The sequence below is a fragment of the Pinus tabuliformis genome, chromosome 6 (genome assembly GCF_031772625.1).
Source record: "Pinus tabuliformis cultivar Carrire ecotype Pingquan chromosome 6, CPIR1, whole genome shotgun sequence".
NCBI lineage: Eukaryota > Viridiplantae > Streptophyta > Pinopsida > Pinales > Pinaceae > Pinus > Pinus tabuliformis.
Window position 1 is genome coordinate 1,776,933,985 of NC_142292.1, and position 15,978 is coordinate 1,776,949,962.

The 15,978-nt window shown below is 32.6% G+C and overlaps 1 pseudogene; it reads right to left on the bottom strand.

Moving 5' to 3' along the window:
* Positions 1-354: 354 nt before the first annotated feature.
* Positions 355-1,709, bottom strand: LOC149266083 (ABC transporter G family member 53-like; annotated as a pseudogene).
* Between the last annotated feature and the right edge of the window lie 14,269 nt (positions 1,710-15,978).

Below are 15,978 nucleotides of genomic sequence, written 5' to 3' on the forward strand. Positions count from 1 at the left end.
ATGCCATGGAGTCTTACAAGAGAAACTACCAAAGGAGTTAGCTCCATAAGCTCCATGAATTCTTCCACAATTTCCATAGTTATTGTAACAAAAAAATATATGAGGAGAAGTTGTTTGCACAATTTCATTAAGAAGGAAATATTTTCTCTAAATCACTGCATGGAAAGGGGAAATCTATACTAACCTTTCTAGTTTTCTTATCAACTTCAGGAGGACAACAAATCCATGCATAATACACACGTGATTTAAACACTGATATTAGCATAGAGGATGTCATTATGTTCAAAATATCTTGAGATGAAAGAAAAATTTTCTTGCTTGTTGGGGAATCTAGAGATGTTTATATTGCCTTCTCTATAGCCCCCCTATTTTTCTTCCAGCCAAGACATCCATTAGGGTAGTTTTTCAAACACCGTTAACTTCCATTAAGCCTATAAGTACCCATGGTCTGAGGGATCCACTTATATTGGAAATGAGTTGTAGCTTATCTTGATTCAAACCTTTTCTTTTCATCTCTTGTTACAAAAGTAAACAACAGTTCTAGATATTCCATTGAAAGAATCTGAGTATGTCAATCGACTGTAATATTACAAATTCAATTGAATGATTTGTACACAAACCAGTGGCATGTCCAAATGATATATTATGTTCCCAAAATCTATCAACAATGACTAGAAACTAAGGATCATTCCTTTCTTGTGTTGTGTCGAGACTTAAGTGACATTAACTTCTCCATCATGCATAGAATTTCCTTTAGAGGTTAGACTATCTCTCCTCTATGAAAGCTAAGCATGAATGACAAAGCTATTAAATCTATGAATGACTAATTAATATTTTTTCATATAATTTCAAATATTTGGATGTGACCAAGTTACAATATTGTATAGGTTGCAAATTTAGTGTAATTGTTTCATCCTTTCTTTGAAGAAAAAGAAAAGCAATGCTTTCAAGTCTCCATCAAGAACAACACAAAATATTTCTAACATCTCTCACAATTTTCTGAGACAAGCTATTACAAAGAAGATTAGATTTAGTACATTCAAGTTACTCATTTACTTCTCCATCGAAGATTTTAATCAATTACAATTAACACCATCTCCATTTACATTGTACTTTAATATGTGACCAGTAGATTGAATATTTACGATTACTAAAGTATTTCTAGAGAGCTCGACTTAACACTGGACTTTATTTGAGATGTTAGTTGAATAGAACAATGTTTGTTCCTAGTTCTGTTTGATTTCTTCACTTCAATAACCTCTTTAGATATAATAACATGTGATTTCCCAAAAGCTGTAATTAGAGGAGGTTTTATTGTATCTCACTCTTAGGATAATTCGAGGCAAGAGAAACAATATAGCAAACCAAAACTTATAATGGAATTCTAGACTTATGGTTGAGGCACACTAAAGAAATAGTGTACAAAATGTTAAAAAGTACAACCTAATCAATGCTCCAATGTCAAGCCAACAAAATTTAGCTTCAACAAATAATCCACGATATTCTAGGATAACACGTCCAACTATTTCATTAGAGTCGTAACTAACATGCTGGACAAAGATGAAATATTTAAAGGAAAGGAAATATTCAATATTTATTTCTTTGGATTATGATTATAGGACACTCTATCAGGATATGGTAACACTTACTTTGTTCCATTTGGGAGTTGGAAATTCATTCACTTCTTTGGAATTTTTGACATATGACATCAGTGAGCACCATAGTTTCCATGACACATTTAATTTCCAACAATTGTGTTTGCAAAATGTCAAAGTCTAAAATTTGGAAGATATCAAAGACACATCAAACTATTTAAATAATGTGCATGTCTCAAAAACCCGATGCATTTTTATCCCATAAGTTTTTGAAGAATAACCTTTAACACATGGTCCATGACAAGGTTAGTCCATTGTCCCTCAATTGAATTTTCCTATATGCAATACAAAAACCTAGCTCTGCAATAACTGACAAATCAAAAATCACATGAATATTTTTGGGCCTGCTTCAGTAGGCAAAATAACTTTAGCTTGAACGAGTAAAACGGCCCACTAGGGAGGAAGACCATGTATTGTAGTATTTAAATATTAGTAATAAACACCTGGTTTTACCATCAAACCAAAACCCAATTAATAATGCAACACACATCGAGATTCAATTGAGGTACTAAGTAGCTCCACTCCTCTTTAGCTAAAATTCCTACCTTCATGAAGAAATCAACATCCGAATCCGGTTTGATGTCAGCTTCCTTTTCATGTCTTGAGTTCTTGTAGAAGCTCTCGAAAGAAATGCATAAGCATGGGTTAAATGTTCAATGGGAAAATGTTGTAACTTCGAGAAAAAAGTTAAAAAACACCTACCATATCTTGCACTGACACCTAGGCAATGCCCAGAGAAATAAGGTTTCCCTTACGTTCATTTCACCAAGATGCAAGTCATGCTAGCTAATATAAGAAGAAATTATTTGAGGCACAAATTCATTTCCTGCGTAGCCATTGTAGTTTATAGTTCCAGTGACCTATATAGAGAAAAATAAACAATTTTTATGTAATAATTAAAATTACCTACATGAAACTTATTAAATTTTGATGTACTAAAATACAAACAATAAATAAATTGGGCACGTTTGACAGTAAACAAAAACGATGAACTTGTCAAGACACATAATTAAATATTTTGGATTGCATTTCTCACAGTATTGTCTTATAATAGATCTTAAAATTATTACGAGATCACGATCACATTTTCATGCCAAAGTTATTAGAAATGTGGTTTTTCCAGCACCAGGTGGAGTAGGAATAAGTATAATTCTAACTAGTTCAATGACGCTTCATGAGAATAGAGGAAGTTTTTGAAACGAATGAACTATGTTGTACATCTTCTATCTAGGAATATGGAAAGATTAAAATATTATCGAGAAGGCTTGATGATACCACTAATATTATGAAGTATTGTCAGAGACAATCATCCTTGACAACTAGATCTACATGCAGTTAAGAAATCCTTACATAATAATACTATTTTTTGATGTGTTGAAATGACAAGCTACCAAAATTTTCAATTTCAATATTTCCCCATGTTAATTGGGTGTTGAATATTAAACTAGGATATATGCATCAACCTGCAAAAGTTTACTATCAACTGTTATCAAAAGATCATTTGAAACAAATGTTGCATGTGTCTCGCTTAGGAGAGACTTGCAGAAAATAACACAATGAAGAAGACAAAACTACAAGAGTAGAAGGTATGACAAGAAACCTGAGAAATTGGACTAAAAAATACAAATTTTCTAAGTAGACCTATCCAAACCCATGAGTAGAAGATGTAAAGATAGACCCAGACACAACCCAAGATGTACAAAAAAAAATGCACAGTAGCATGAACATAACTGATTTTCGCAAGAAAATCTGACCATAACCAATTTTAAGTGACAAAAACTGAATATGAGATTTTAGTGAGAACAGTGTTTCGAGAAATCTAATCTATAAACCTATTTACAAAAGTCAAATTGTTTCTTTTTCAGCATGAGTATAAAAATCAGTTTGAGGTAGACATATGCATCTGTGAATGCGTTATTGAATCAAAACTTTGACAAATTGAAATTTTGACGATGTTTTAGAAGCCAATCGTGTTAAAAAAATGGTTTGAAGAGGGTTAAAGTTTTAGCAGTTTGGGATAATTCTAGAAGACATATATTTTAGTGGTATGAAACATGCTTCCCTAGTTAGTGTGATGTTTAGATTGAGCTAAATAATGGGAATGAGACAGAGGTGAACCTTAAAACATAAGTAATAGTGAAACTCAATTCTAAAATAAAAAATTAAAATGCTCAATGGGCAGTAAAATTTGTTTGAATTTATGTCACATGGTTAAAGTTCCATAATGAATAGTTTAAGTTCATGTTCGAATAGTTTGATAAGCTTTGGATCATCTTCACTATCAGGTTTATTTGTGTGTGTGTGAATTTTAAAATGAAATATAGCATGAGAAGAAATCAATATCAATAAAAATTAAAAATGTTATTATGAACTTGGAAATTGCAAGGATAGATTACAAATTTGAGCTGTTACATGAGATTTATGAGTTTTGTGAGTTTTGTGTAAAATATTCATTATGCATTAATAGCCCAAGATTATCAATACCAAATATTTCACTGACAAACTTAATATGATGTTTGTTTAAGATGACATACCTTTATTAACAGCGGAAGAATTAATGGCTGCCATCTTCTGTCTTCTGTCTTCTTCTCAGAATTCGGTTTCTCTCCTCTTGCCCTCACTTCCTTTATGTGCTTCTTGATGGAGAAGAATGCAACTCTTGTGTGTGGGAGAGAGAGGACCCAATTCTTTATATATTATTTAACTTTAATCTGGTACGTCCATCATATACCAATTCAACGCTTAAGATCTAATGCTTTAGATTAGAAAATCTAATGCTTTAGATTAGAAACTGCTTTAGTGCTTTAATGCTTTAATGCTTTCAATTATGGAATGACTTAATTAGTTGGGTCACATTAAGATTTAGAAACTTCCATTTAATTTCTAACATTCTCCCACTTGACCCGACTATTCATAATATTAAGCGTTGAACATCATACTATGATAAATTGCTGAGAGTTATGGTGGTTGTGCACTATTAATTCAATGCATTCCCTTCCATATACTACAATACCAGCAATCCATCAATTCATACTCATAATTTATATAAAACAGCATAATGGTCCACTTAATGTCTTATATCATAATGATTAAACATAATATCTTTATAAGACTCTTTCTTGTTTAAAATTACATAAAATACGTACCACTTCATTAAAACAAGAGACACATAATTGTATATCAGAAACACATAAAAGAGCTCAGAATGTCACACATCAATTATTATTAATACAACCAAGATCATGTTCCTTAAATTGTCTTGGTTGTAACCCTTTCGTCAAAGGGTCTGTAATCATAAGTTCTGTCCTGATGTGCATGATTGACATTCTTTGTTTCTGAACCTCATCTTTCACAACAAGATACTTCAGTTCTATATGTTTGGCACCTTTAGAGTACTTGTCGTTCTTTGAAAAAAATACTGCTGCAGAGTTATCACAATAAATTTTCAGCGGCTTGCTAATGGTGTCGACAACCGCAAGTCCTGAAATAAAGTTCCGCAACCATAATGCATGAATTGTGGCTTCAAAACATGCCACAAATTCTGCCTCCATAGTGGATGACTTTTCCATGATATGGCACCTTGAGCAAACATAAACAGGTAACCAAAAGTCGATTTTCTAGTATCGATGCATCCAGCAAAATCTGAATCGCTATATCCAATCACTTCCGATTCATTGGATGAGCATGTAATCTTTCATTGAGACAAATTCCTTAGTCTCATGCAATATACTTAAATTATTTGCAGCAAGCAAGACGTCATCAACATAAAGGACCAGATAAATAAACTTGCTCCCACTGATCTTTTGGTATATACAGTGATCAACCGTATTTTCCTTAAAACCAAAAGATGTAATAATGGTATTGAACTTAATATACCACTGTCGGGATGCTTGTTTATGCCCATATATTGACTTGTTAAGTTTACACACCAATTGTTCTTTACTTTCTATAGCATGTGAAAATGAAACTGGATCCTTATTGATTCCAATATCATAATCTGATTCTTGCATATAAACCATATAATCATTAGAAATAGCTGACCTACGATTTCTTTGAGGTCTTCTTAATGCTACTTGTTGTGGTTCATGCATATCAGCATTATGTAAGTCATTTCCTTCAGGAAGTACTTCTTCATTTATATGTTGTTCATTATCATCATGCTGTTCTACAACAGCTGGAACAACATTTGGAGTAATAGTAGATGGAGGAACTATTCTAGGCAATGTAACATTTACCCTTGTTTCCTTTATTTCTACTATTTCTCTTCGAGTACTCCCACTGACTTCACCATTCTCAATGAATCTTGCATTACCAATTTCTACAATTCTTGGACTATGATTAGGACAGTAAAACACGTACCCTTTAGATTTCTCAGGGTATCCTAAAAATACCCACTGATCGTTCGAGAATCTAATTTCTTTTCATGTGGATTATAAATTCTCGCTTCCGCTGGACAACCCCAAACATGCAGGTGTCTTAAGCTAGGTTTCCTGTTAGTCCATAACTCAAAAGGAGTCTTTTGAACAGCTTTACTAGGAACCCTATTCAACAAATAATTAGCAGTTTTGAGAGCATACGACCACAAATTCTTAGGTAGTGTAGAATCTGACATCATACTCCTAATCATATCCATTAACGTCCTATTGTGCCTTTCTGCTACACCATTTTGCTGTGGTGTACCTGGCATTGTGTATTGCGCACATATGCCATGACTTTCGAGGAATTTTGGACCTGGACACTGGCCTGACTCATTATATTTTCCATAATATTCACCACCTCTATCAGACCTTATGATTTTCACCTTTTTATCTAATTGCCTCTCAACTTCCTTTACAAACGTCTCAAGGACATTCACAGATTGAGATTTTTCATGAAGCAAATAGACATAACCATAACGGGAAAAATCGTCAATAAAAGTGATGAAATACTTTTCTCCATTAAAAGCTGAAGTGTCCATAGGTCCGCAAATATCAGTGTGTATTATTTCAAGAAGCTGGCTGCTTCTAGTGGCTCCTTTCTTATTATGTTTGGTTTGTTTACCTTTAATACAATCCACACATAATTCTAGATCACTAAAGTCCAAATTTGACAAAATTTCATTACTTACTAATCTCATCATTCTTTCTTTGGATATATGACCTAGTCGTTTATGCCACAAGAAAGCAGAATTTTCATTCAACCTGCTACGTTTACATCCAACATTATTTACTACATTCAACAGGGAATTCGCATAAGTGTCATTCAGTTTCAATTTATATAAACCATCAATTAGAATACCATAACCAACATTATCAGTATTCTTATATAAATTAAAACAGCCAGATCCAAACATACATCTAAAACCAGAATTATCCAACTTACTTACGGAAATAAGGTTTCTAGATAATGAAGGTACATAAAGGGTACTGTATAAGTCTAATACATATTCACTTTCTAGAATTAGACGATAAGTCCCAATGCCTTCAATTGAAGATTTCATTCTGTTTCCCATAAAGATGAAATAACTATAAGCTCATGACTAACGCGATTCAGATGTAGACATAATAGTATAATATAGCACTCCTTTGGATAGATACTATCTTATACTTAACATAATTAAATACCAAAACATAAGTAGGTAATAAATATATTCAATTAAATAGAACTCACATCTTTGGATGATCAATATTTATTTAATCAAAATATTTATCAAACCTCATCATGTCAACTAGTTATAGAACAAGACTTTCCTTTGGGTAAGTTCTCAGGTTCTATCATTAGTGACGCCAGTTCTTAATTGGTATTATTATAACTGGCAATTTCTATCAATAATCATTATGTCACTTATGCACTAAATGATTATTCTGATTTTGACCACTTTGGTGATTAACAAAATCATAAATCTCATGTGCACAAATAACTTATAACACATACCTTATGCAAAACAACATTCTGATTTTGACCACTTTGGTGATTAACAAAATCATAAATCTCATGTGCATAAACAATCATTAATGTATGCAAAACAATCATTCATAGAGCAATTACTTTTATGCCCAAATTTCAAACGTCAATCGAAACTGTAACTTTCCTACAGGAGTTCTTCTCAACTCTTGACTAAAAATGATTGCTTTGTTAGTCTTCTTACAGTGCACAAATTCGATTATCTACCAGGATTCAATAACTTATATTCACCGCATTTTAATACATTCATTCCAAACAAGGTCGAAAACTTTATATCCGATGGTAATATACACCATGGTTGACATGCAACCTCAAAATTTTCAGAATCTGGATCATCAATGTATCATTATATCATATAAAACATGAACTCTACACTTAATAGAGTAAACAAGGCCATATGCTAATCTTGAATTACTTTTGGCATTCTTCTACATTGACGCCTCGTCCACTTTTGACACTAATAATTACATTACTGTTCTCTACGCATAATAAGGCCCAACAATAACATTACTGTTCTCTACGCATGATAAGGCCCAACAATAAGAAGCCATACGAAATTTCAATTTTCTTTCAAAAATACAAAGAGCATCGAAACTATGAAATTTTAATTTTCTTTCGAAATGAACATGATGAATGAACATAATTTCGAAATCGAAATGAACATGATGAATTAACATAATTTCGAAATATGAACATAATTCCCTTTATCAAAATGTTTCTGACCAATCCCATGTCTCAGGCGTGCCTAGACGTCCCAACGCCACGTATGGTGGCTCCATATTTGATGTGGAAGTTCACCAGTCATACAAACATGTGAGGCCATGCTCAATTCGCACTTTGAAGGTTGTTATTTACCAGACCCATGATGCAGCAAATCTACACGGGTGTGATTCCGAGAGACAACATGGGAAGCAACTCAACATTAACATTAACGCAGTGGATTTCCACTGCAAATCCCAGCTGCCATAACCGTCATCTTATGCATTCGTGCGGCATGAATGCTTCCGCCAGATTGCTGAATGGAAGAAGCTATTTCTACTTAAGGCTTCGTTGCACTAATAACCAGGACAATAATGGTCTCCAGAAAAAAATATTTCAGAGACCACAGGGTAAGGAAAATTATGTACAATCTAAATCACTCGCCAGTATGGGAGCTCTCACGGAGTCAAATGAGGAGTTGGATTCGTCCCCCGGAGATTATTCCATCGTTACCACCAGGTTATACATGTCTGTGTAAACTGATATTTCTCTCATGGTTTATTAGTCCCTTAAAACTCAAAATAGCATCTTGGTTTTGTTATTTCATATCTTTCAATCAACTTGTATTTTTACATGTGGGTCTTTCAAGTTAATACGAATTTGAGCCCGAATTCGAGTTTAATGTCCTAATATCGGCCACTAAAGAAAGATTCAACACGCTACAGCTACTAAATAGCGGCCTAATATCTTCGATTAATGGAGGACAAAACCAGACGTTATGCAGAATTTGCTTGCGGTGGATTTGTTTTGCGGTCATTTCATGAAACCCCCACAATTTCCCAAAGGCTCAATCACATGAGTAAAGCACAGAACAGATCAATTGCAATTATAGGAAATATTCAGTTATTGATTGTGGCTCTGATACCAAATGTAAAATATTCATTTATGCATTAACAGCCCAAGATTATCAATACCAAATATTTCACTGACAAACTTAATATGATCTTTGTTTAAGATGACATACCTTTATTAACAGCGGAAGAATTAATGGCTGCCATCTTCTGTCTTCTGTCTTCTTCTCAGAATTCGGTTTCTCTCCTCTTGCCCTCACTTCCTTTATGTGCTTCTTGATGGAGAAGAATGCAACTCTTGTGTGTGGGAGAGAGAGGACCCAATTCTTTATATATTATTTAACTTTAATCTGGTACGTCCATCATATACCAATTCAACGCTTAAGATCTAATGCTTTAGATTAGAAAATCTAATGCTTTAGATTAGAAACTGCTTTAGTGCTTTAATGCTTTAATGCTTTCAATTATGGAATGACTTAATTAGTTGGGTCACATTAAGATTTAGAAACTTCCATTTAATTTCTAACATTTTGTGCTACGAACTGGTCAATGGCTATGAGGTTGGATGAGATTTGCTGAAATTCCATGAAATTACATGGAATTAACAACAAAGAGGATATGAATTTTAAGTTAAGATGAAATATTAATTTCTTCTTTAAAAAATGTCTTATACTTCCCTACTATGTAGTAGTGCTTTTTACATACAACAAAGACATGTTAAGGAATCCTTTAAATTCAATAACATCATAGTTTTCTTAGAATTCTCATATGTTCAAAAGAAACGACAACTGGCTACTTTTTCAAGGTAAAGTTTGACTTTGATATTGGAAATACATAAAACTAAAACAACATGATATGAAACACCTAAACAAAAATGCCTAGAAAATAAATAACATACAATTGCAAATGAATATCCAAGTGTGGCCTCTGTCTAATATCTATGTCACAACCGTTGTGCCATATTTTTAATTTTCCTTAAAATCCATCAAAATGGAAATGAAACTTGATCTAACACACCTTTACTATTCACTTCTTGTACTTTTCAATAGCTTCCTTGACCCCTGTTTATAATACACAGATCATTTCTAGAATCAACATGAAATTTATAAAAATGACTTTGATAGGAATATAAACAAATGATGAGCAACATTAATGTAAAGAATTATTCCACAATTGACATAAAATCTACCTCAATGGCCTCAACTAATTCTTCCATCGCATCTTCCCATTGAGAATATCTATGCACAAACAAACAAAACAAAAGGTCCCGCTAAGCAATATTGCCCATAAATGAGGAATTCAATGACCATTTAAGCATCTCAAGGACATTATATGAAATATAAAGACTATAGATATTAGATATGCCAGACTATGAAGAAGCCAAACTACATTATAAATTGTAAGTGAAGAAAATTGCATGGCTTTGAAACTTCCTCCTTTTTCAAATATGGGGAATCTCCATCAAAAGCATACATAACATGCAAAACCCACAAGTATTGATACCATTTAATATCAAAAGCATCAGATTTCAAAGTTGATATTAAAAATATTGATTACAAATGAAACTATTTTAGTTCACCTTCCCAACAAACAAAAGGCTAGTATATATTCCTACAGGCCATGAAAATAGATTTTGACTTAAATAGGATCAATTCCAACTTCTAATAATCTAATTGTGTGAGTGAACATACCCTACAAATGGCTGAACAAAACAATACAATCTTATACTACTACAAACTCAAATTGAACCAAGAAATACATTTTTATATGAGAATGAGGTATATAATGTGGGAAATATATTAGCAAAGGTCCTCATAATTAGAAAAATTTTGAGGTATAAAATGCGTCTCCTAAGGAATATTATAAAAGAATAGTGGTAATAATAAAATAAGGTTAGCTTACATCATCAAAATATAGAGGGAAAAAAGAAAAAACTATTTTTTCAACTCGTATTAAGAAACTTATCTCCCTACGATTTTACTCAAATTTTGAGCCGGAGTAATTTTTGGATGCAAATTTTAATTCCTCATCTAAGGAGTGCCCATGTTGCATAATTTCAATGGGCCCTACTACATAAAAAATGAGAAATGCATGAAAACCATGATTGCAATCACAATTTTTCATGTATTTCTCATTTTCATGTAGTAGGGTCTATTGAAAATATGCAACATGGATACTTCTTGGATGAGGAATTAAATTACACATCCAAAAAGTGGTCCAACTCGAAATTTGAGTAAAAATGTAGGGAGATAAGTTCAAAATACGAGTTGAGAAAAGTAGTTATTATCTTTTATTTTTTAACCTTTTTATCTTTTATTTTTTAACCTTTTTACTTTTTTACTCCAAAAATGGTGAATCATCCCCCATGGTTGACATCATCATCTTGAATCCTATTGGCTCTTGTAAAGTGATTTTGGTTGTACATTTTTGTTTTGAGGCCCATTTTAGACCTCAAAAATTATTTAATGGTGAGGAAAAGGTATTGGGACCAGAAGGAAGCCACTGCAACTGCACATAGTGAAAATGGATGGTTGAATACAAGGGTCACTAGATGGATTGAAAATTGTATTAGATTATGGCTTCTTGGTCACTCCAAAGACTACATGATTAATACTAGTGGAGAAAATATTCATCCTTCTGTAGTAAATAATCTGGCTTCTTGGTCATTCCAAAGACATGATTAAAAGTTTTGGAGAAAATATTTATCCTTCTCCAGTGAATATACTCAATGTGATAGCTTAAAATCTATCGTTTGAAGGGATGACAAATGTATCACTTTCAGTATATATATATATATATATATATATATATATATATATATATATATATATATATATATATATATATATATATATATATATATATATATAGCCCTGAGGGCCACCTATAAATTATAATGCACTCCAAATTAATATTAATCCTTTTTCATGCCCTTTTACTTTTGGTTTCAAGTATAAAAATTTGTATTTTATATGTTAGAGTAAATTTTGAGGTAGCAAATATAATGTTTTAATAACATTAATGGTACTTAATAACATTGTACTATTCCAGGTAGATGAGATCTTATTTAAACATCTAGGAATTTTAGCTATTGGAATCCTCCATTCTAGGTTGAACGAACTCATTAGTACAAGTATCCAGCTACATAGTAGTTGGAAATGGAAAGAAGAGAACCTAGCAATGAAGAGTCAAGAAAAAAGAATATCATCCCCAATGAAGCAACCTATGTCATTGAAAATCATCAATCTTTTTCTATTAACAAGACGCAACCAAGAGCATGAATGAAACCCCTTGGTAGTCTACAAGCAAGGAAGGTAGTGGGAACCAAACCCAACCTACCATTGTGGACTCCTGCTGGCATGCCACTAGACAAAAACAAACTAATATTGAACACCCTCATTTACTAATATCAAGTTTGATACAAAACCATTGTAATAGAGTAATAGGTGTTTGATTACATCTGCTATATAGGGCAACCAATATTAAACATCAAATTTCCTTAATATCAAGTTTGATAAAAAACCATTGTGGCAGATGTTTAATTGGATTAGTTATATAACCCAACCAAAATTGAACATCCACATTCCCTAATATCAAGTTTGATACAAAATCATTGTAACAGAGTAACAATTGTTTGATTAGATTAGTTTTAACTATATCACTTGGTTGTATAATTGATACTAATCTATGTAACTATAATAGGGTCAGAAATTAAAGATCTTCTAGATCTAAAAACGATAACCAGAAATATCTATTATTTTATTCATATTGCAAGAAAAGGCTCCAATTGATCATGTAAAGTATGACACTAAACATGCTAAAACCAAAACAAAAAAGTGGAGAGCCACATCTCAACCTAAAAAAAAAATTCAGAGATATAGGATGATTAGAACATATGACCTTATAAGATGACTAGAAAAATATGACATCTCAAAAATGAGATGCAGAAAGTGTTTCTAATTACTCACCCTTTCAAATCCTCCTTACTGAGGATTTAGAAACCTATTGTTTACTTAAGAGACCTTTGGACCCCCACTCAAGCAACTCTTTGTTAGTATCATCCTTGTGTACAATGACTTCAATGAAGCATTAACAATCCTCTTTGGGTCCTAGGGAAGTTTTAATAGCCTTAACAACCTATTCATATGTCTTAACCTGCATAGAAAGTAGTATTGTTAAATGACACAATAAATACTTGGTGCAGTTATCTGGCCACTGACATTATGGAAAAAATTATGCAGACCTGGTAAAAAAATAATCCCACATAATAAGAGAGAAAAATGGGAGCCAACAAATTAAGATCATATTTGAGATATTCAACAAAATAGATTGATGGGGGATCCTACAATTTCTAAGGCTTGCACCAAACCATGCAAAGCTAAAAAGAAGAGAAAACACCCATAATAAGAATAAAAAAAGGAAACTTGCAGATAAAGACCATGTTTAATCAACATGGATTCCACATTTTCTTAAGCTTTATAATGATATGAAATATAAATATCATGTGGGACTAATAGGAACAAAAAATATCCATGATAAGAATCAACAAAAAAACTTGTATATTTAGATCATTCTAATTTTCCAGAGGCATGATTTGTTTTCTTGTTTTAGTAGTCCCTCAATTGGCTAAGCAACACAAAAAGCTAGTGAGTGTAAGAACAACAAAGGTTCCTAACAAGATGTACAGTTGCCCCTCAACTAAAAGACTAGTTTGTTATCGACAATGCAACAAATACCTCAAGAAGTAACCCCTTCATGCAATGATTTGACTCCTCATGTCTATAGAGATGTAGATATCCTACCCCCTCTACATTTAACCCTATGGCACTTTAGGAAGAAAGATGTGTTCTTAACCATTATGACCACTGAGTTCCAACCAATTAAAATAGAAGTCAAGTCCAAAAGTAAACAATAACATAATTTTTTAAGAGGAGTTGGTTAGGAAGTGGGCATCAACAATCTTAGAAAAATGGATTGTTGAAAAGCGTGCAACAAGAAATGCTAAATTTAGAATGTGCTAAAAATAGAACTCCTAAAAATAGCATGTCTAAAAATAGCAGTTTGGTCAGTGAGGTCATTGGCCACCTTGGATGAGAGGTGAAATTGCTAAAAATAGAAAGTTCTAAAAATAGCATTTATGGGTCTCTTCTTATTTATAGTAGTCCCTGGTCTATCTATAGGAAGTAAAATCAAATTTGGTCTTAACAGTAGTTTAAAATATTAACTGATTAATCTCCATGAGTTAATTAGTTGTAAAAATTAAACTTGAAGTCTTTGTGAGAACATGCAATTGGTTGTCCCACTGATTGAGGAATTTATCCTTTATTTTCTCCACTGATTGAGGAATTAAATATGAGTTCTAAAATGAGAGAATCAGTTGACTTAGTTCTAACTAGTCAAGTCCAGTTAGATTATTTTAACAAGTTGTTAAAATAATAAAATATAGTTTTTTAATGCTTGCATGCATGTGACAACTATTATTTTAGATAACTGAGTATTTTCTCATGGATAACTTATGCATGGCAGTTCAGATAGAGACCCATTTGAGATTAGATGAGGGACAGTGTACTATCAGATGCTTGGATCTTCCCATGGAATATTCCTTGCATGCAAGAGAAACTAGAGTCCTCAAGGATTACGTAGTAGGACCTGAGGTTGACAGTAGGTATGATCTAGGGCCAATTCACATATGTTTGTAATTGGACCCCAATCAAAATTGCGCAAGGAAATAGGGGATTGGAGGACTTGTGGCCTATACATTAAGGCCTAGTGAGTCTGTGATCTTCATCTTTTGATTGCAGAGAGTACAGGATAGTTCTTGAGCTGATATTTTTTGTAAACAGAAGAGGATTTCCACTTGATTGATAATATAGTGTTGGGGTTTTATGCTAGTGCTTTCCCCAGTGATATATCTTGTGTTTTGTGTGATTATTTCTCTTGTTCAATTATATGTGTTTATGCTTGATGTTGCTCATGAAATTAACTTTTCTTTCGCTTAATGTTTTGTAGAAGTAGATCAAGTATTATGCTTTAGGAAATTGCATATATGATTTTGATCTACAAGTGAAATTTATACATGGAAAAGTAAGGAAAGTTATATAATATACATCTTTTCATCAAGAAACCTTTATTCTATTCTCCACACATCTCACTTGATGAATTAAATAGTAAAGGTTATGTTGTCCACTTATAGCAGGTTCTCCAAAATCTATCTCACCTCCTCCAAATTAAGGGGCACACCATCAACAGAAACTCCTTTCCCATTTTACTCTCCATCCCATGCTACAATATATAGAAAATTATATTCATAACATTATCAAAAATTTAAAAAGATGATCTGGGTAGTTGCAATATACAAAAAAAAAATATTCATATCATTATCAAAAAAATAAAAAAGATGATCTTAGACAATGAAGGCTCGAGATGATCTCAGACAATGAATGCTGAGAGACCTGTGTAGAAGCAACCTTGAGAAGTTAAGGTGAAGAAACAGAAATTGTTGACCCTGTCTTAAGTTGTTGCTGATACACCAAACACTGACTTGATGGATGATGTTGCTCTATAAATGCTTGTTTAACACCAAATTATTTTGTCTTTGATTCATTACTCAACTCATTAATTTGTTAAATTTGTCGCATTTGTTGTGCCTACAATTGAGTATCTTATTTTCGCTTCTGATGTTGTAACTGCTAGAACTATTTTTGTTGAAGTTGTTGTTGCTACTGTTAGAAGTGATGTTGTTGATGTTGCTGATGTTGTAACAACTAATGTTGAAAATGTTGTTTTAAGTTGTTGCGCTTGTGCTTGCATAATTTCTTGTTGCTTTAGAG